Here is a 22,723-nt window from a genome sequence, read left to right on the forward strand (position 1 = left end):
CCCGAAAAGGCATTTGTCGGACAATGTAAGGAATATAATTGACATTTTGGAAAAGTTGGAAGTGAATATAAACACTAAGGCGGTTTTGATTTTTGTGGACGCCGAGAAAGCCTTTGATAACATTTCTTGGAGTTTTATGTTGAAGAACCTCCGGGGGATGGGGGTAGGCCAAGGGTTTGAGAATGGTATAGGTGCAATATACTCTGAACAGAAAGCAAAATTAATTGTAAATAATGTGGTTACAGAAGAGTTCAAGATTGAAAAAGGGACACGTCAGGGGTGCCCTATCTCCCCACTACTTTTTATATCGGTCCTGGAGGTTTTGCTTAATATGATTAGGAGGGACCAGTTGGTTAAAGGGATTCAGGTCGGAGCTAAACAATATAAATTGAGAGCATTTGCAGATGATTTAGTACTTACATTGCAAGAGCCAGAAGCTAGCACGAAAAGAGTTTTGGAAATAATTCAAGAGTTTGGTCAAATGGCAGGATTTAAATTGAATAAGTCAAAGACAAAGGTTTTGGAGAAAAACTTGACACAGGTAGAAAAAGAAAGGTTTCAGAACGAGACAGGGTTGACTGTGGTTAAAAAAGTGAAATATTTGGGTATAAATATGACAGCTAAAAATGTGAATCTGTTTAAAGATAATTATGAAAAAACTTGGAGAGAAGTGAAAAAAGATTTGGAGATTTGGTCCAATTTAAAGCTTTCCTTGTTAGGCCGAATTGCAGTTATAAAAATGAATGTATTGCCAAGAATGTTGTTTTTGTTCCAAGCATTGCAAATAATGGATAAAATGGATTGTTTCAAGAAGTGGCAAAAAGACATATCTAAATTTGTCTGGCAGGGCAAAAAGCCCAGAATTAAATTTAAGATATTAACGGATTCAAAGGAAAGAGGGGGGTTTGCCCTGCCAGACTTTAAATTGTACTATGAAGCGGCAGCTTTCTGCTGGCTGAAAGAATGGCTGCTTCTTGAAAACACAGACATTTTGGATTTGGAAGGTTTTAACAATATTTTTGGGTGGCATGCATATTTGTGGTATGACAAGGTTAAAGCACACAAAAGTTTTAAAAATCATATTGTCAGAAAAGCACTATTAAATGTCTGGGTTAGATATAAAGACTTGCTGGAAAATAAAACTCCAAGGTGGCTGTCGCCAATGGAAGCTAAGGCAGTTAAAAAGTTAAATATGGAGTCCAAGTGGCCAAGATACTGGGAAATTTTGGAAAAGGAAGGGGACAAACTGAGATTGCAGAGCTTTGAGAAATTAAAAGGGAAGGTGAGAGATTGGTTGCACTATCATCAAATAAATGAAGCGTTTAAACTGGACAGTAAAATTGGCTTCCAGGTGGAAAAATCAAAATTGGAGACAGAACTGTTAGAACCCAGTACTAAGAACTTGTCAAAAATGTACAATTTGCTGCTGAAATGGAATACACAAGATGAAACGGTTAAATCAGCCATGATTAAATGGGCTCAGGACATTGGTCATAATATTTTGTTTGCTGATTGGGAAAAGTTGTGGACCACCGGGATGAAATTTACGGCATGTAATGCCTTAAGAGAAAATATTATGAAAATGATATATAGGTGGTACATAACCCCAGTCAAGCTTGCAAAGATTTACCATTTGCCTGACAATAAATGTTGGAAATGTAAAGAAACTGAAGGTACATTTTTTCATCTTTGGTGGACTTGCCCGAAGATTAAGGCATTCTGGGAAATGATCTATAATGAACTTAAAAAGGTATTTAAATATACTTTCTCCAAGAAACCAGAGGCCTTTCTCTTGGGTATTGTCGGCCAAGGGGTGTTAAAGACGGATATAACTTTCTTTATGTATGCTACAACAGCAGCTAGAATACTCATTGCAAAGTACTGGAAGACGCAAGAGCTACCCACACTGGAAGAATGGCAGATGAAGGTGATAGACTACATGGGCTTGGCAGAAATGACGAGCAGAATCCGAAACCAGGGAAGAGAAGCAGCGCAAGAAGAATGGAAAAAATTCAAGGACTATTTAAAGAAATATTAAAAAGTTAATGAAAGTTAGAATGATGTTGGACTGGAAAGTAAATGGTTACTATTAGCAATGGTTAAGACAAGGAGAATAAGGAAGATTAGTTTAAATCTAAATTAAAATAAGGGAAGATTTGCTGAGTAATCGATAAGAATTTGGAATACAGAAAAGGGAGGCATGAGGAAGTCGGGGAAGAAAGGTACAAGAAATTAGGATATGAAATGGTACATGTTTTTTTGTTTTGTTTTTGTCTTTGTATGTTTATGTATGTTATGTTTATATGGAAAAAATTCTCGAATAAAAATATTTAAAAAAAAATAAATAAATCAACAAGTGGTCATGTTTTCATGTTTGGGGATGGACCTGTCGCATGGGGCAGTTATAAACAGAGCTGTGTAGCATTATCTTCCACAGAATCAGAATACGTTGCAGCAACAGAAGCCTGCAGAGAGATCGCCTGGCTTGATCAACTCATAAAGGACTTTGGGTTGGTGAGAAAAGAACCTGTCAGCTTGCTAGAGGACAATCAAAGTTGCCTGAAGCTGACGCAGAGTGAGAAATTGCTGGCCAGAACAAAACACATTGAGGTTAAATACCACTATAAACGCCAGATGATCCAGGATGGACTTGTGGAGCTATCCTACTGCAGCACCCAAGAAATGACTGCTGACATCCTGACGAAACCCCTACCAAGAGAGAGTTTCCAGAATCTACGTGTCAAGCTGGTACTCTGGGTGGTTGAATAAAGTTGTTTATGTTTTGTGTATGTTGTATTGCCTGAGAAGGGGTATGTGGGATGTAAACACAGGAGCAGTCAATGACAACATTCCTAGAGTGTACATGTTAGAACATGGGGAGGGATGTCTGTCTAGCAAGCAGGTAAACTTCCTGGGGACAGACTTCCTCCGCATGTGACCAGAGGTGGGTGTGGCCTCACCTGTGCAGGTAAATGATAAAAGCACAGGGCAGGCAGCTATCTCTCTCTCTGCCATTTTTCTTTCGAAGAAGAAGCATCTAAAGATGCTCTCTTGGCTCTTAGCCAAGAGAGGAGGAAAGGACTATCTTGCTATAAGATAGATTCCGAATGCATGTAACCTTTTTAAGCCTGTCTGCCTTCTGGGATCATATTGTGAACAGAACGTGAGTAAACTCTTTTATACTTTTATAAAGACTGTGTCGTGTCTTGTATTTTAAGAGGGAACAAAGGGGAAATTACCAGAGTAATTATTATAGAGGTTCTAGCGAAGCTGTGCAAGCGTTACTGTTGCGAACTTAAAGGGGAATGTCTATAAACTCTGCTGATATTTTGGGAACTTGTTAGCACAAGTTGGATTAGGATATAATCTCACAATATATCCTCTCCTGCACCCCTGAACATTCCCACACCTTTAAAGCCCTAAATGGCCTCAGCCCTGAAAGAGTGTCTCCATCCCCATTGTTCAGCCCAGGCATCAGGGTCCAGCACCGAGGGCCTTCTGGCGGTTTCCTCACTGTGAGAAGCGAAGTTACAGGGAAGCAGGCAGAGGGCCTTCTGAGTAGTGGCACCTGCCCTGTGGGAAACCCTCTCGTCAGATGTCAAGGAGATAAGTAACTATACAGCCTTTAGGGAAGTTTTTAATGTTTTATGATGGTTTTGCATATGTTGGAAGTCTGAGGCTGCCCCCCCTTGCCTTCCTTGCAGCATCCTTCTCAAAGAGCTAAGGCATGACTACGCTCACAGAGTTTAAATCCACCGTAAGGTGCAGCAATCAGGCCTCTGTTTCAACACAAAATACCAATTGTCAGGGAATCAGGAGCAGGAGCACTGGGGAGAGAGGATTGGGAGAGCGAAGGGGAAGAATCCGAGGGCAGCGTAGGGGAGTATGACAGTGGCCCGAGAGATTCCATGAGCTTCTCCAGCGAATCAGAAGATTCCCAGAAGGGGGCGCCGATGGTCAGGGCAAGGGGGGTCCCAGGGGGGACGCACCAGAAACAAGGAGCCAGAGGGGAACCCCAAAGCAGCAGTGGAGGATCGGGACCAGTTTCCCCACCAGAGCGTAGTGGGGGGGAAGAGTCACATGTGTCAGGGGCAGTGTCTCCTCCAGAGAGGGAGTCAGGGGTGACCACGCCTCCAACGGAGGGGAGGTCAGTTGCAGCTAGCCCCCCCGAAGGGGGAAGCAGTGACAGCAGCAGTGAAACGGTCAGGAGGAAAGCTGCTGGCTGGGCGCGCGCGCCAAGTTCAAATGTGCAGGCGCGCGGAACAGCAGGAGACCCGGATGGGGAACCAGCTCCTAAAGCCCGCCAGAGGGAGGGAGAAGGCTCAGGGGAATCAGCGGGAGAAGAGGCTAGAAAGGGCGGAACCCCGGCGGGCAGGCGGACCCAGAGGAGGAAGGAGCAGCAGAGAAGGTGGAGCAAGGCTAGAATCTTAAATTGGTGTCAAGGGGGAGGAGACTCAGACGGAGCATCAGCGGTCTGACACTTGAGACGTGGGGCTGTGCGCTGCGGCTCTAGAAGTGAAACTGAACTTCAATAAAGACTTTTATACTTAACAACGAAGCAGCGTTGGTCCTTTGTGAGCTGGGACCTAGGGTAGCTCTGACAGTATGCTCCGTCACACATAAAAACCTCGCAGCGTGAGTTGGTGCAGCGAGGGGCAAGACTTGGTGTTTTGCGAGCTCACGAAGATAGGCAAAGATGACTACAGAGAGCCAGGTGAAAGAACTGCAAGAAGCAGTCACGACGCTTTACGCAGAAGTAGCAGCATCCAGGAAAAGAGAAGAAGAAGCAGTAGCGCTCTGCCGGGATCTGCAGGCCAGGTGGGACCGTTGGGGGAAAGAGGGGCTGCCAGGACCCAAACCGGAGGGAGTTGGCCTCGGGAAGAGGGGGGGCAGCCTAGTAGCCCACTTCGATGGGAACCTGCAGCAATACCCTAACTTCAGAGCTGACGTGGTTTACGCGCTCAATTTGCTTCGGAAGGACTTTAGAGATGAGGAAGAGAAAGTGGGCTTCATAATCACTCATTTGCATGGGGAAGCAAAAGCGTGGCTGCGGAATTTGTGGCGCGAAGAAGACCCCGCCCTCAAAGATTCTGATGCATTTATCAAAGCTATGGACGCTTGCTTTAAATCTACGGTAGATGTAGATGTTGCTCGGAGGGAAATGCATGGACTACAGCAAGGGAAAGCGACGGTGAGGCAATATCACTCACGCTTTTTTGCCTTACTGAACGTGCTGGGCTGGGAGAAGGACTCTATTGCTGTCAGAGACCTGTTCTGGGAGGGGCTAAGTGGAGAGGTGAAAGATGAGCTGGCAAGAGGGGAACGACCGCAAAGTACCCAAGAAGTTGCCCAAAGAGCGTTGGCGATTGGTGTGCGCCTGGAAGGACGCCCTTGGAGCAGGGAGGAAGGACGTAAGGCAAGCACCCCAGCCAGGACAACCCCTTTCTTTCCCAGAGAGGCGGGGCGGGCGCTGTCCATGCCTCCTTTGGGAAGGGGAGAAGAGCCGATGGAGATTGGTGGTGCCAGGGCTCAGACTGCCAGCAGAGCCCAAACACCGGGAGCAGTCAAGGCGAAGGCTCCTAGAGGGACCAGGAAGTGCTACATCTGCGACAGTGCTCAGCACATGGCCAAAGAGTGTCCCCAGAGGCTCCAGAAGCACACTGCAGCCTCAGCAACAGTAAAGGGAACAGGTCAGGAGCCGAAACAGCTGCAGGGGGAAGAAGAAGCCTGGTTGGAAACAGAGCCACTGGGGCCCAACCAGGCAAGTCAGTGAAGCAGTCCCCAGAGATTTTACAGCCCACAGACCCCCTCCCACCCAAACCAGTGGTGCAACTCACCGCATCGCTCCAGTTGCCCAATGGGCACACCATGCAAGTACCAATAACCATTGACTCTGGGAGCAACGCAGACTTTATAGGAGTGGACTTTATCAAGCAACATCGCATAGCACTCATGCCAGCCACGATGCCCCTAAACGTCGTCACGGTCGATGGCAGGAAGCTACTGGGAGGAGAGGTGGTACAGCAAACACCACCGATGGTGATGCAAATTGGAAACCACCGCGAAGTCATCAGCTTCAACGTCACCCACCTGTCAGACACGCCCATAGTGTTGGGTATGAGTTGGCTGGATAGGCACAGCCCGGCATTAGCATGGTACCAGCGGCAATTGACCTTCTGCTCCTCCTACTGCGCAGAACACTGCATCCAGACCCGCCAGGAGGAGGAGGGGCAAGAGGATGAACCGCAGTTACACCTAGGCATGGTGCAAGCGGTACCCAACAAGTACAAGGAGTTTTTGGAGGTCTTCTGCGAGAGGGAAGCGGATAACCTGCCTCCCCACAGGCCTTACGACTGCAAGATTGACCTCCTGCCGGGAGCGACGCTGCCGATTGGGAAACTGTATTCCATGTCTGAAGACGAACTGCAAGAACTCAGGGAGTTCATAGATCACAACTTGAAGCGGGGGTTCATCCAAGAATCTAAAGCAGTGGGGGGCAGTCCCGTGTTTTTCGTGAAGAAGAAGGACACGCCCCAACGCAGGCTCATAGTTGATTATAGGATCATAAATTCCAAAACAAAGCCCGCAGCATTCCCCATGCCCAAGATCGACGACCTGCTCGCGACGGTGAGGAAGGGACGGATCTTCACCAAGTTGGATCTACGAGGGGCGTACAACCTTATACGCATGCGGGAGGGCGATGAGTGGAAGACAGCCATGTTTACACCTTTAGGCACCTATGAATATCGCGTAATGCCTTTTGGTCTGCAAAATGGCTCCCATACCTTCCAAGCTTTCATGCATCACGTGTTAGCGGGACTCCTCTACAAGAAGTGCGTTTGCTTCCTGGACGACATCCTGGTCTTCTCGGAATCGCAGGAGGCTCACGAGAGGGACGTCAAGGAGGTCCTGCAGAGGCTACGGGAGCACAGACTTTACGCCAAATTAGAGAAGTGCCAGTTCGACATGACGGAGGTGGATTTCCTGGGCTACAAGCTGTCCGACAAGGGACTCGCCATGGACAGCACCAAGGTCCGCACGGTGTTGGACTGGAAGAGCCCGCGCAATCGGAAGGAGGTCCAGAAGTTCGTCGGCTTCGCCAACTTTTATCGCAAGTTCATCAAAGGGTTCGCGAAGGAGACGGCGGCCATCACGGACACCCTCAGCTCCAAGAAGAAGAAGTTCACCTGGACGGACCAGGCGGAGCAGTCCTTTCGGAGACTCAAGCGTCTCTTCGCGTCCGAAGAACAGCTGCTACATGCAAACCCCAGCAGACCAATGAGGGTTGAGACGGACGCCTCGGACAGAGCGGTGGGGGCCGTCCTGTTGCAGCAAGATCCGCAAGGGGAATGGAGGCCGTGCGCATTCTACTCCAGGAAACTCAGCAAGGCGGAACAGAACTACACCATCTGGGACAGGGAGTTGCTGGCCATTCATGCAGCTTTCAAGGCGTGGCGGCACTTCCTCGTTGGAGCCAGGCACACAGTGCAAGTCCGCACGGACCATAAGAACCTGGAGTACTGGCGCACGGCGTGGTTCCTGAACCAGAGACACATTCGCTGGGCGGAGTTCTTTGCGGATTTCGATTTCCGGATAGAATACATCCCGGGAGACAACAACGTCATGGCGGATGCACTATCCACGAAGCCGCAGTATCTCGAGGAAGCGGCGCCGGTGGCGGCCAAGCACATTTTCGCACCGAAAGCGTGGGCGTGCGCTTCAGCTGCCGTGTACCTGGACGCGGTGCGTCGAGCGCTGCAGACGGATTCGTTCGCACAATCCAAGATGGAGGAGGTGCGAAAAGGCACAGCGAAGGACGACGAGTTCCAGATACGAGACGGACTGCTCATCCGCAGAGGGGCTCTCTACGTGCCCGGAGACGGCCTCCGCGCGAAAGTCTTGCAGCAGCTACACGACGCGCCCAGCGCTGGGCACTTCGGCAAGGACAAGACGGCGGAATTAGTAACCAGAGACTTTTGGTGGCCCGAGGTGAGGGGAGAAGTCGCGGATTACGTCTCCAGGTGTGACACCTGCCAAAGGGCCAAGCCAGTACACAGGAAGCCGGCGGGTCTACTAGAACCCCTACAGACGCCGCTCGAACCGTGGGAGAAAGTGGCCCTGGACTTTGTCACAGATCTGCCCAGCTCGCGAGGCAAAACAGCAGTGCTCGTGGTCGTAGACATGTTCACCAAGATGGCGCACTTTATTCCGTGCGCGAAGGTGGCCACAGCGGAACAGACCGCCAAGCTGTTCATAGACCACGTGTTCAAAGCTCACGGCTTGCCGCGGTCCATCCTGTCCGACCGGGGTCGCCAATTCGTCTCGAGCTTCTGGCAGAAGCTGCTGGGCATCCTGAACGTCAAGATCAACTTAGCGTCGGCACGACACCCGCAGACCAACGGACAAGCGGAGAGGGTCAACGCCGTCATGCAGCAGTACCTGCGATGCTACGCCAATCAACAACCCTCGACCTGGGTGGACTACCTACCGCTGGCCGAGTTTGCCTACAACAACACGAAGCACGGGTCTACAGGAGTGACACCGTTCTTCGCCAATAATGGGCGGCATCCCAGAACTTTCCCGGGGTTAGAGACGAAGGTGGAGGGGGAGCCAAGGGGAGCAGAGCACTTAGCAGCAGAGTTACAGGAGGTCCACGAGCAACTCCGAAGGCAATTGGAACTGGCGAAACATGCCTACAAAATGCAGGCAGACAAGCACAGGAGGGTCGGGGAGGACATCCAGGTGGGGGACTGGATCTGGTTAGCAGCCCAGGCAGTGCCGGCCAGGACGCTAGCTAAGAGGAAGCTCAAGCACAAGCAGCTGGGACCTTACCAGGTCGCGGCGCAAATCAATCCAGTGGCCTTCCGGTTGACACTCCCAGAGGGCTCCAGAATGCACCCAGTCTTTCATAGGTCAGTGCTCACACCCTACAGGGAACCCCACAGGTTTCAGGCGACAGGGAACGCGCCAGACCCACTTAACGAATCTCCGAAGAGGGAGGAGACACGGAGGGCGACGCCACTCAATGAGGTCACGGAGATTTTGGACTCGAGGTGGGGGGAAGAGGGGGTGGAATACCTCCTCGCCAGGGAAGGTACCCCAGCCAGTGCCAACAGGTGGGTACCGTGCTATGCCGTGGAGGAGCACTACCTCAAAGACGAGTTCCATGCACTCTTCCCACACAGACCTATGCCGGCAGAGTATTTCGACGACTGGCTCTTCACACCCACACTGTCAGCCAGTACGTTCCAGGGTTTTTCATCAGCTGAAGAGACGACGCCGGACACTAGCTCCTCCGAGGGGTCTCTCTCGGGGTTTGCCACAGACCGCTCCTATTGGTGGGACACTCAACCGGAGGTGGGGTGGCGCAGGGAGCTGCTGCGGGGACCTTTGCAAGGGCAGCGTAGGGGAGTATGACAGTGGCCCGAGAGATTCCATGAGCTTCTCCAGCGAATCAGAAGATTCCCAGAAGGGGGCGCCGATGGTCAGGGCAAGGGGGGTCCCAGGGGGGACGCACCAGAAACAAGGAGCCAGAGGGGAACCCCAAAACAGCAGTGGAGGATCGGGACCAGTTTCCCCACCAGAGCGTAGTGGGGGGGAAGAGTCACATGTGTCAGGGGCAGTGTCTCCTCCAGAGAGGGAGTCAGGGGTGACCACGCCTCCAACGGAGGGGAGGTCAGTTGCAGCTAGCCCCCCCGAAGGGGGAAGCAGTGACAGCAGCAGTGAAACGGTCAGGAGGAAAGCTGCTGGCTGGGCGCGCGCGCCAAGTTCAAATGTGCAGGCGCGCGGAACAGCAGGAGACCCGGATGGGGAACCAGCTCCTAAAGCCCGCCAGAGGGAGGGAGAAGGCTCAGGGGAATCAGCGGGAGAAGAGGCTAGAAAGGGCGGAACCCCGGCGGGCAGGCGGACCCAGAGGAGGAAGGAGCAGCGGAGAAGGTGGAGCAAGGCTAGAATCTTAAATTGGTGTCAAGGGGGAGGAGACTCAGACGGAGCATCAGCGGTCTGACACTTGAGACGTGGGGCTGCGCGCTGCGGCTCTAGAAGTGAAACTGAACTTCAATAAAGACTTTTATACTTAACAACGAAGCAGCGTTGGTCCTTTGTGAGCTGGGACCTAGGGTAGCTCTGACACCAATGATCCTTATGCCAAGTGGGAGAAAGGTCGTCAACATGATGAACACACAAACCTTGGAGAGAAAAATGTAAAACAAAAAGCACCAGCAGCTATGCTGGGGCTGATGGGAGTCCAACAACATCTGGAGCGTGTGCTGAGCTAGGAAAGCCCTCTAACTGGGAAATTGCAGAGCAGTCCTACTTATTCCAAGGCAACCCTCCAACTTAATTGGGACTTGCTTCTAATTCAGGTTGCACAAACCTGCAACCTTAAAAAGCATTTGTAGAAGTCGCAGTCATCCTATGTTATAGCTACACTTTGCTCCTAACTGCCTGAAAGTGGTTTCTCTAGCCTAGTCTGGGGTATCCCAGACAAAGGAAGTAAACAGGGCAATATCCTAAACCACCACATATAACAGAAAGATGTCTCTCACCTGGTCGTAGGTCAGAAGTCTCTGAAGCTCATTTTTAGTGATCAGATGACAATGCTGGAAAAAAGCAAAGCAACCACAGCTACAAGCTAGCTCACGGGGTCGGGGGGCAGCCTGCTGCCACTTCCTGCAATATGTAGTAAGACTGATAACTAGGATTGGGCAATATGATCATATTAGGCTAGTGCTCTGTGAACTAGACTGGCTCTTGAACTGCTTCCAGGCCCAATTCAGAGCATCCCATTTGGCCTTTCAAGTGTTTCAAGGTTTGGGAAAAGGGTACCAGAAGAAGGCCAACTTATGTTTGAACTGCCTCTCCACTGACTAGAATCCCTTTCCCAGGGAACTCCTGCTCTTTCAAGTATGGCAGGGCCTTTTCAGTCATGGCACCCTACCTTTCAGAATAATCTCCCAAAGAGGTTCACCTGGCCCCTGCTTTGATGTCCTTTCAGCAAAGACTTTTAGAATTTCCCCTGGTTCTTGAATTCATGGGCAGGGCTCTTGTGGCCCTCCAAACCCTGCTGTAGTACACAGGAACATAGGAAGCTACCTTATATTGAGGCAGACCATTGACCCATCAAGCTCAGGACTGACTACATGGACTGGCAGCAGCTTTCAGGCAGAGATCATGCCCAGCCCGATCTGCACACACTGGTGACTGAGCCGGGAACCTTCTCCATGCAAAATGGCCGCTCTGCTTTTGCGTTACTGCCCTTAACAAACTGCAACTCCCTTTTGAGAAACTAAAGAATAAAGTGCGAGATTGGCTCCATTATTATCAGATAATGGAGGCATATAATCTGGACAAGAAAATTGGCTTCCAGGTGGAAAAATCAAAATTAGAAACAGAACTGCTAGATCCCAAAACTAAGATACTTTCAAGAATGTATAACTTGCTGTTAAAATGGAATACGCTGGATGAAACGGTTAAATCTGCAATGATTAAATGGGCACAAGATGTTGGACATGACATAATGTTTGCTGACTGGGAACAGTTGTGGACCACAGGTATGAAATTCACGGCATGTAATGCCTTAAGAGAGAATATTATGAAAATGATTGATAGGTGGTACACGACCCCGGTCAAGCTTGCGAAAATTTATCATTTGCCTGATAATAAATGTTGGAAATGTAAAGAAAATAAAGGCACATTCTTTCACCTTTGGTGGATGTGCCCAAGGATTAAGGCTTTCTGGGAGACTATATATAATGAACTGAAAAAGGTATTTAAATATACCTTCTTGAAGAAACCAGAGGCCTTTCTTCTGGGCATAGTTGACCAATCGGTGTTAAAGAAGGATAGAACTTTCTTTATGTATGCCACAACAGCAGCAAGAATACTTATTGCAAAATATTGGAAGACACAAGATCTACCCACTTTGGAAGAATGGCAGATGATGGTGATGGACTATATGGAATTGGCGGAAATGACCGGCAGGATCCAAGATCAGGGCGAAGAATCAGTGGAAGAATATTGGAAGAAATTTAAAGATTATTTACAGAGATATTGTAAAATTAATGAACTTTAGAATAATGTTGGATTAAAATTAAGAGGTTTCTAGCTGTAATGGGTTAAAAGAATATGAAAAAAATGGGTTTATAAAAGTAAAATTTTAAGATCACAACAATTTAAGAATAAAGATTTGGGTAGAATGAAGAGGGAAACAAATTGCTGAGTTAATAAATTGAATTGGAATACACCCATATAAAACCAATTTTACTTCAGTTAAGTAAACACTATACACAATAAGCTCCCTCTATGTAAACTGCAATTCAAATCCATCAGATTTTGGGGGGTATGCGTCTTAGTTCTGGCACTTATTGATGGTACTTAAGTTTAGCTAAGCTGTCAGAGTCATACAGAGATCCATTTCTCCTCTTTTGAAATAAAACATTAATCAGGTATCTAGCGACTGCAAGGGATCTACTTGTATCTTCGTCGTTTAATAAGTATATTATTTGGGCTTCCTGAGGTCTATCAGCTATTCTCGATAAATATGGGGCCAGAAACTTGGACCGTGAAGCCGAATGTAATGGACAACAGAAGATTATATGGTATAACGATTCTATAGATCCACTTTTACAGTCACAGAGGAGTGAGATCTGTCCTTTGGAGAGTCTGTTACCCAACACGTTTGATGGGAAAACATTGAATCTAGCCTTTATAAAGGCATACCTGTGCGTCACCACAGATAAGGTAGTTAAATAAGATGGAAGTTTCGTTGGTGGTGTTAAGCCAAGGTTTATCGGCGAACAGGTGCCACCACCTGTCGCAATACTAAATTGTAAATCCATCTCCTCTAGTTTGTGAGTTATAATTCTCTTGGCAGAAATTAAATCCAATTTTAATAGTTCAGATGGAGATAGTCCTAGGGACACAAGTTTCCCATGTAATATTTTTGCCCAGGGGCTAGGGAAGTCATCTCTCCAGAGACACTGTATCAAGAGGAGATTTGGAAGTTTATGCCATAATGCCAACCAGTAACAAAGGATGCATTTCCATAATGTGGTTTCTAGAGATGTAACATTTAGTTCCAGACGTATAGCAGTATTGCTTACACACCTGGGTAATTTTAGCAACCTTCTTAGAAGCTGGTTTTGGATTACCTCCAAATGGGTTAGATTAACAAAGGGCCCCCATATTGGGATTGCATATGCTATTGTTGCAATCACCTTTGCCTTGAAAACTTTTAACATTGATGGAATATGGAAAGCCCCATCTGAAAAGAAAAAACGCAGTAGCGCAAAGGAAAGGGCTTTAGCTCTGTTTAATACATATGCAAGATGGACCTTCCAGCCCATGTTGTGTTGGAGAAGGACTCCCAAGTATTGAAATTTAAAGACTTGGTCAATAGCTTTTCCGTCTATTCTCCAATTATAGGTTTTTCGACTCTTGGAGAAAATTAGGACTTTGGACTTAACATGGTTAATTGTAAGAAAATTTGATTTGCAGTAAACATCGAAAATTTTTAATGCCCTCCTAAGGCCGACTCTTGAGAAGGAAAGGATCACTGCGTCGTCTGCGTAGAGTAGAAGGGGGCAACGATATTGGGCAAGACGGGGGGCGTGGATCGTTTCTTGAGAATCTATCAGAGGCACCCTCATATCACTTATAAATAGATTAAAAAGGGTCGGAGCAAGGATACATCCTTGACGAACACCTCTATTGATAGTTAATGAATGTGAGAGGTCGCCGGCCGGAGTGATTCTCACCCTGGCGGCCGATCCGTCGTGCAATTTAGTTATTAGCCACAAAAGTCTTTTGTCTATTCCCCATTGGGCTAATTTTCCCCAAAGTAATCCTCTGGGGATGCTGTCAAAAGCGGCCTTTAAATCAATAAAGGCCGCACAAAGTTGGCCTCTATTTGGGGAGGAATATTTCCAGGCAAGGTGGTATAAAACTAAGACATGATCAACCGCTGACTGATTCGGTCTAAAAATGGGTTTATAAAAGTAAAATTTCAAGATCACAACAATTTAAGAATAAAGATTTGGGTAGAATAAAGAGGGAAACAAATTGCTGAGCTAATAAATTGAATTGGAATACAAAAAAGAGAGGTATGAGGAGGTCCAAGAAACAAGTAAATGAAAAATAATGTGATGGAAAGATTTTTCTTTTTCTTTTTCTGTTTGTTTTTATTTTTTGTAATGTAAAAATCTTAATAAAAATCTTATAAAAAAAAACACAAACTGCAACTCCCACCCCGATCACTGGAGAAGTTGCCCACATTTGCTATAATCTAATCTAATACATCTCTGCCACTCGGTTTATCTTGCTCTCTACTGGCTGCTCTAGTAGAAACCTTAGTGGTGCAGCTGCAGCAGCAGGGATCGCCGACACTGCACCCTCCAGGTGTTGCTGAAGTGGAACTCTCATGAGCCCCAGTCAGCAAGGCCAATTCTTAGCAATTATGGGAATTTTGGTCTATCAGCATTTGGAGAGCACTATGCTGCCTGCCATAAATAAGGCTGATCACAGAAGAATTGATGCTTTTGAATTCTGGTGCTGGAGGAGACTCTTGAGAGTCCCATAGACTGTAAGAAGATCAAACCTCTCCATTCTGAAGGAAATCAGCCCTGAGTGCTCACTGGAAGGACAGATCCTGAAGCTGAGGCTCCAATACTTTGGCCACCTCATGGGAAGAGAAGACTCCCTGGAAAAGACTCTGATGTTGGGAAAGATGGAGGGCACAAGGAGAAGGGGACGACAGAGGACGAGATGGTGGGACCGTGCTCTCGAAGCTACCAGCATGAGTTTGACCAAACTGCGGGAGGCAGTGGAAGACAGGAGGGCCTGGCGTGCTCTGGTCCAGGGGGTCACGAAGAGGCGGACACGACTAAACGACTAAACAACAACAAATGCTGCCTACCCTGAGCTACACACAGGCAGGAAAGTTACAGAAACATGACTCAATTTGCTTCTCCAGATAGCGGAGACCAACAAGTTACATCAGCCAAGGCTCTTTCCCTCCAAGCCCTCGAAACGCACTCATGTTTCTTGATTGTCAGCTGCGGCAGACCCTGGTCAGGGGGCAGGAAGCTCATCTGGGCACAGATATCCTTGTAATCCTGGTTTCGTCTTCCACGTGGGCAGCAAGGTGGGAATGAACATGCAGAAGCTGGTATTGTTGCAGACAAACCTCACAGCCACATACCCCTTGTTACCCTGCAGGGGCGGAGCAAAGATGGCTCTTAGTGAGCAAGCAGGAAAGAGGGGGAAACTGGTTGGCAGAGATTAGAAAAAAAGATAGACAGACAGAAAGATCGACGTAGGGAATTCCGCTGTCAGGGTCTACTCCCCATTTTCCCCATGATGCCTGTGCCCACTGTCTCCCTCATCACTTCCTTGATGCGGCTGAGCTGGTCCTTCCTGACAAAGATGAGCACCAGCTGCACCTAGAAGATGCAAGGTACTGGGATGTCTACCAGCTCTGTTCATTGCTTGCTGTCCTGGGCCGGCTGGATGCAGATAGGAGTGGCAGGTGGCACCAACTGGGGATCCCCCAAGGGAAGAAGGCTCAGAGCCAGGGAACTGGTGGGGGGGTCGTCCGAGGGAGAAGAGGGAGCAGACTGTGAGCAAGAGGAGGTGTTGGAAACTGAAGAGGCAGGAGGGCAGGAAGATTCTGTGGCAAACAGCAGTCCAGAATCCGAGGCAGAAGTGGAGGCTGGAGGCGGGGGTCAAGAGGCAGAGATCAGGCAGGCTGCTGAAGAAGCCAGGGGGTCTCCCCATCCTGCTGCGATCAGCTCCCCTCCCTGCTGGTCTCCCAGAACACAGAGAAATTAAGAGGAGGGAGCAAAGACAGGCAAGGTGTCAGAGTCTCAGGTTGCTTGGGAAGGACCAGGGGGAGGAGGAGACTTCAGAGAGTGGTGGGAGGGTAGCAACCTTCAGCCTTCACAACTACCTCACTGGGGCAAGACCTGTTGGGAAAGGTTTCTGTGATCACGAGGCCTGCACGGTTTGGGTTTCTTTGAATAAAGAATGTTGGCTTCTTTTGAATAAAACACCACTGACACCAGGTGTTTTTTCTTGCTGACCTCCTCCTCCTCCTCCTCCTCCTCACTCCAGCTCCTGACAGCTGTCTGGCTGCTGAAGAAATGGGTGGGGTTGGACTTACTTTCTTGTACTTGGATTTGGAACGCAAAGCCTTTTCCACAGCTGTCAGCCACTCTTGCTCCTTTGTCGAGTCCAAGTAGAAGAAAGCCTCTGTGCTCAGGTCCAGCTCCTGGAACCGAATGCCCAAGTGCCAAAGAGAAGGATGTGGAACTGCAGGAATAGGACTCTAATCGGAACAGACGTGCTGGTTAAATATGCAAAGACAACCGGAGTGTGCAAGGGCAGGCAAGATCAGGACCAAGAACAAACAAGTAATACCAGCCACTTCTTCCTCAGCTTAGCTATTCTGGGCCCAAAAGGAGCTTTGCTAATGAAAGAAAAAAAGCTTTTTCCTCGTATTTTTTAAGATGTGTTAGCCAGCCTGATATTTAAGCACTATCCCAGTAGCCACAGGCAACCAGAAATTCTTTGAAGGCAAGTGAGTTGGTTGATCTCTCCCTTCTTCCTTCACCTGGCAACCTGGTTTCCAGGCTGGCTTTCCGGGAGCAGAAAACCACCTCTCAGATCTGCTGTGCCAAGCTTGTTTGCTAGAAGATTACCCCGTAACACCCTTGTCCTCTTTGCAAACCTCCTAAATGGCTAGCCTTCTGTGTTTCCATGCTGGCCATGAAGGAATGGGCATTCCCCACTCTGAAAACGGCACAGAAATACAGCCTGTCTAGTAAAGGGGTAAAAAGAGCAAGCTAAACAGCCTCTGTAAAACAGTAGCATCTGAAGCTGCTAAGCACATACTGATAAACATATCATAAAAGCAGACATGAAAAACAAATTGCCACTGGGTACTACTAACAGTGGGACACGGGTGGCGCTGTGGGTTAAACCACAGAGCCTAGGGCTTGACGATCAGAAGGTCAGCGGTTCGAATCCCCGCGACGGGCTAAGCTCCCGTTGCTCGGTCCCTGCTCCTGCCAACCTAGCAGTTCGAAAGCACGTCAAAGTGCAAGTAGATAAATAGGTACCTCTCCGGCGGGAAGGTAATCAGCATTTACGTGTGCTGCTCTGGTTTGCCAGAAGAGGCTTAGTCCTGCTGGCCACATGACCTGGAAGCTGCATGCCGGCTCCCTCGGCCAGTAAAGCGAGATGAGCGCCGCAACCCCAGAGTCGGCCACGACTGGACCTAATGGTCAGGGGTCCCTTTACATTGACCTTACTACTAACAGTACGAGGAAATAACCAAAGCATAAACCTTGTGTGAAGTAGTAAGCTTAGCATTATAAGGATGACCCACACCAAGTGTTGGGGGGGGGTCACACCTCCCTGTCCTCCAGCACAGCTTTTAGGAGGAGTTCCAAAGGTTTTGCTTCAGTTTTGGATTAACTGCATCTTGTCACAATGTCTGAAGCTGCACAATCCGCTTCATTTGAACCATGGCTCATTGAAACAAGCCAACTTCCAATCGTGGGTTTACAAAGCTGGTAAAATGAACCACCATAGGATCTGGACACACCAAACTGTGGTTAATTTAAAATCCAAGTGGAAGCTTCCCAATAGGCTTGGGGTGGGGGAGAGGTGTGCAAACCTGGAGGAGAGGCTGCCGTCCTGCTCATAATATGAAGCCACGGTTCAGTATGTGGCACCAAGGGAAATTGCCCACCACAACTAATACTTTCCATTACCCACCCATGTGGCCTGAGTGAACAGGACAGACTTTGCCTGGCACCCAACAATAAAGCTGTCATGTAGATGTCGCTTTCTCCAGCCCCAACTCTGATACAGGTTCCACTGGTCTTTGCATGGTGTTTGCACTTTTGCATGATCTGACCCGAAATTCTGGGTGTTGACATATTCCTTCTCTCTCTTGGCGAGGACGTGCTTGATGAGTCCCTCTCTCTGTCCGGACTGCGTATGTGTGGAAGGCACAAAGAGCTGGCGCATAGTGTGGGTCATTGGGGTTGCTTCTTGCTCATGCTGTCCTTGTCACGGATACTCCTCAGGGAGATGAGAACAGAACTCAAGTAGTCCTTAAAAGCAAGGAGGCGGGACGGCACAGTACACTTCTAAGGCAACTTACAGCCTGCTTGGTGGCAGCGGTGGGGGGTGGAGGCTCCCGGCGGGCACTCATTTGCTGATTCTGCAGGTTTCTTTCCTTCTCCATGAAGTTATCCTCGAATCCCAGAATTCCCGAGAGAGGAAAAGACTTCTGAGGTTAGAGAGGCTTCAGAACCGTTTGGGGAAGTTTCGGGAAAGGAACTTAGAAAATACTTAACTGCAGGAAAATGTTCCTGCCTCCCCACAGCACCACATTTGCCGGACAATTGCCTCTCAGCTTATCCACGTTTAGGAAGGATTGTGGAGGCAACAGGTCCTCCCCTCAAGGCCTTTTCCTCTAAAGGAGGTAGACTGGTCTTCTCCAATCCTCTGGCCACTGCTGAGTTTTCCAAACTTGCTGGCATATTGCGTGTAGCACCTTAACAGCATCATCTTTAACAAAATTTAATAGTTCAGCTGGAATATCATCACTTCCACTGGCCTTGTTATTAGCAGTGCTTTCTAAGGCCCATTTGACTTAGCTCTCCAGGATGTCAGGCTCAAGGTCAGCAACCACACTACCTGGGGTGTATGAGTTACAGATAGGTAGCCGTGTTGGTCTGCCATAGTCAAAACAAAAAATTTTTTTCCTTCCAGTAGCACCTTAAAGACCAACTAAGTTAGTTCTTGGTATGAGCTTTCGTGTGCATGCACACTTCTTTAGATACACTGAAACAGAAGTTGCCAGATCCTTCTATATAGTGAGAAGGTGGGGAGGGGTATTACTCAGAAGGGTGGTGGGAATGGGTGGTTGGCAGATAGCTGAGATGAGCCTGTTGACGACTCTTAACGACTGCAATAGGTCTTACAGGAAAAAGCAAGGGGTGAGAAGGTGAAAAATGGCTTTGTCATGTATAATGAGATAAGAATCCAATGTCTTTGTTCAGACCAGGTCTCTCCATGGTTTAAAGTTTGGTAATGAGTTGCAATTCAGCAGCTTCTCTTTCCAGTCTATTTCTGAAATTCCTTTGTAGTAATACAGCTACTTTGAGATCTTGTATAGAATGTCCTGGGAGATTGAAGTGTTCTCCTACTGGTTTCTCTGTCTTGTGATTCTAAAATACCCAGCAGATGAAGTTAGACAACAGATCAACAGAGCCAGACAGATACCCAGAGAGAACTTGCTGCAAGACAGACCCAAAAAAGAAAATAACAGAACACCTCTAGTCATCACATACAGCTCCCAAGTTAAAACAGTACAACGCATCATCAGAGATCTACAACCTCTCCTGGACAATGACAGTTCTCTTTCTCAAGCTATGGGAGGAAGACCTTTCATTGCCTACAGACAGCCACCCAATCTTAAACAATTCCTAACCCACAATAATACTACAACCAGACGTAACACGGACACTGGCACCAGAGCCTGCAATAAACCCAGATGCCAACTTTGCTGCCACATACACCCGGACAACACCATTACTGGCCCCAACAACATCACACATACCATCTCGGGACTATTTAATTGCTCATCGTCTAACATTGTATATGCCATCAAATGCCAACAGTGTCCCTCAGCTCTCTATATTGGACAAACAGGCCAAACCTTACGCCAAAGAATAATCGGACATAAATCGGACATCAAGAATCACAAGACAGAGAAAGTTGGTCTTTAAGGTGCTACTGGAAGGAAAATTTTTTTTTGTTTTGGGGTGTATGAGACATCCATATCTTTCTGGTATAATACCTCTGTGTATACGTGCCACCTCTTCTTGACATCTTCTGCTTCTGTTAGGTCCTTTCCACCTTTGTCCTTTATTATGGTACTCTTTGTATGCAATGTTTCTTTCATAGCTCCAGTTTTCTTGAACAGATCTCTGGTTCTTCCCATTCTGTTGTTTTCCTCTATTTCTTTGCATTGCTCGTTTAAGATGGCCCTCTTGTCTCTCCTTGCTATTTTTTGGAAATCTGCATTCAATTTCCTGTATCTTTCACTATCTCCCTCGCATTTTGCTTGCCTTCTCCAAGTCCACCTTTCCTTTTGAAGCAAAATGTCATTGAAATAGGGGAGAAATGCCCTGCATGAAGTCTTGGGTTTGCAATTTGGGGAGAGGGAAGACTGTCTGCGGCGCTGGGGAGCGGGCAGGCTGGCGAGGCCCCCTAGATCTAGAGGCCCTAGGCTTCTGCCTACTTAGCCTATACATAAATCCGGCCCTGCCTATGTCACAGTGACCACAGGCCCATCGATCACGTGCAAGGCATTCTGCATGTTGGGAAGGAGCCTCCTGTTCTGGGCCAGGTGGATGAGTGACACCAGCAGAAGACTGGGTGGTGGGGTCGAAGCTGATCCCAGGGAGCACGTGAGGAGTCAAGGCTTCCCACATGAAGGCCTCATTTCCCCTAGAAGTCCCTGCCTCCTGGTCTGTGTTCACTTTCTTATTCAGGTACAGCGCCAACATGTTCTGGATGGTGCACCTGCTTTCGGGGGAGAGCTTGTCGAACTGGTCCACACTAGAAGAATAGCCATGAGACGGGTGAGACTCCTGCAAGGCATCCCCAAAGTCAGGGGAACATAAGTGGGTAAATTTCCAGGGCCGGATGGTCTAACCTCCAAATACTATAGATCTCTGAAAGACTGGTTAATTCAGCCACTAAAGGAGGTCTGTAATGAAATTCTGGAGGGGGGAAAGGCGCCAGAGTCGTGGAAGGAAGCTTACATTACACTTATACCGAAAACTGAGTCTGAAAAGACACAACTTAAGAACTACCGCCCCATATCCCTGCTTAATGTGGATTACAAAATTTTTGCTGATATCTTGGCTAATAGATTAAAAAAGATATTAGTTGAAGAGATACATAAAGATCAAGCCGGCTTTCTCCCAGGTAGACATTTGTCTGACAATACGAGGAATATAATTAACATTTTGGAGAAGCTGCAAGTGAACATCAACACCAAAGCAGTTTTAATTTTTATAGATGCGGGAAAAGCTTTTGATAATATTTCGTGGAATTTTATGAAGAAAAATCTTCAGGGAATGGGGGTGGGCCAAGGGTTTGAAAATGGTATAAGTGCAATTTACTCAGAACAAAAGGCTAAGTTAATAGTTAATAATGTGATGACAGAGGAATTTAAGATAGAGAAAGGGACACGACAAGGCTGCCCAATTTCCCCATTGCTTTTCATTTCGGTTCTGGAGGTTTTGCTGAATATGATTAGAAGGGACCGTCTGATTAAAGGTATTCAGGTCGGAGCCAAACAATATAAATTGAAAGCTTTTGCAGATGACCTAGTTTTGACGTTACAGGAGCCAGAATCTAGTACGAAAAGAGTATTAGGATTGATTCAAGAATTTGGTCATGTGGCAGGATTTAAGCTGAACAAGTCAAAAACTAAAGTGCTTGAGAAAAACTTAACACCGATTGAGAAAGAGAGGTTTCAGAAGGAGACTGGTTTAACATTAGTTAAGAAAGTAAAATATTTGGGGGTTAATATGACTGCTAAGAACTTAAACTTATTTAAAGATAACTATGAGAAATGTTGGATAGAAGTGAAAAAAGACTTGGAAATATGGTCAAATTTGAAGCTTTCCTTGTTGGGTCGAATTGCAGCGATAAAGATGAATGTATTGCCAAAAATGTTATTTCTGTTTCAATCATTGCAAATATTGGACAAGATGGATTGTTTCAAGAAGTGGCAGAGAGACATCTCCAGATTTGTCTGGCAGGGCAAGAAGCCTAGAATAAAATTTAAAATATTAACTGACGCAAAGGAAAGAGGTGGATTTGCCCTGCCAGACCTTAAACTTTATTATGAATCAGCAGCATTCTGCTGGTTGAAAGACTGGCTGCTTCTTGAGAACACAGACATTTTGGACCTAGAAGGATTTAACAACGTTTTTGGTTGGCATGCATATTTGTGGTACGACAAGGTTAAAGCACATAAAGCATTTAAAAACCATATTGTCAGAAAAGCATTGTTCAATGTCTGGATAAGATACAAAGATTTACTGGAAAATAAAACCCCAAGGTGGTTGTCACCAATGGAAGCGAAGGCTCAGAAAAAGCTCAATATGGAGGCCAAATGGCCAAAATATTGGGAAATATTGGAACAAGAAGGAGACAAATTGAAATTGCAGAGTTTTGAGAAATTAAAAGATAAAGTGCGAGACTGGCTTCATTATTATCAAATAAGAGAGGCCTATAATTTGGATAAAAAAATTGGCTTCCAGGTGGAAAAATCAAAATTGGAAACAGAACTGTTAGATCCCAAAACTAAGATACTTTCAAGAATGTATAACTTGCTGTTAAAATGGAATACGCAGGATGAAACGGTGAAATCTGTTATGATCAAATGGGCACAAGATATTGGTCACAACATTATGTTTGCTGACTGGGAACAGTTGTGGACCACCGGTATGAAATTTACGGCATGTAATGCCTTAAGAGAGAATATTATGAAAATGATATACAGGTGGTACATGACACCAGTCAAGCTTGCAAAAATCTATCATTTGCCCGATAATAAATGTTGGAAATGCAAAGAAAATGAAGGTACATTCTTTCACCTTTGGTGGACGTGCCCAAAGATTAAGGCTTT

General features: G+C 47.2%; 1 protein-coding gene and 1 pseudogene across 2 annotated transcripts in view; one reads left to right on the forward strand and one right to left on the reverse strand.

Annotated features, from left to right (window-relative positions):
* The window catches only part of LOC310753704 (inositol polyphosphate 5-phosphatase OCRL-like), a 107,275-nt pseudogene extending 86,690 nt beyond the window's left edge, over positions 1-20,585 (reverse strand). Inside the window, exons 1-6 of the transcript in view lie at positions 20,487-20,585; positions 18,170-18,298; positions 17,865-18,087; positions 16,160-16,308; positions 15,345-15,440; positions 15,034-15,210 (exon numbers count right to left, since the gene is read on the reverse strand). The product of the transcript in view is annotated as an inositol polyphosphate 5-phosphatase OCRL-like (transcript). The remainder of the gene's footprint in view (positions 1-15,033; positions 15,211-15,344; positions 15,441-16,159; positions 16,309-17,864; positions 18,088-18,169; positions 18,299-20,486) is intronic.
* Positions 1-22,723, forward strand: part of LOC310753757 (inositol polyphosphate 5-phosphatase OCRL-like) — a gene marked incomplete at both ends in the record, with an annotated part of 639,872 nt that overhangs the window by 180,363 nt on the left and 436,786 nt on the right.

This window comes from Podarcis filfolensis (assembly GCF_964270895.1).
Source record: "Podarcis filfolensis genome assembly, chromosome: W".
Classification (NCBI taxonomy): domain Eukaryota; kingdom Metazoa; phylum Chordata; class Lepidosauria; order Squamata; family Lacertidae; genus Podarcis; species Podarcis filfolensis.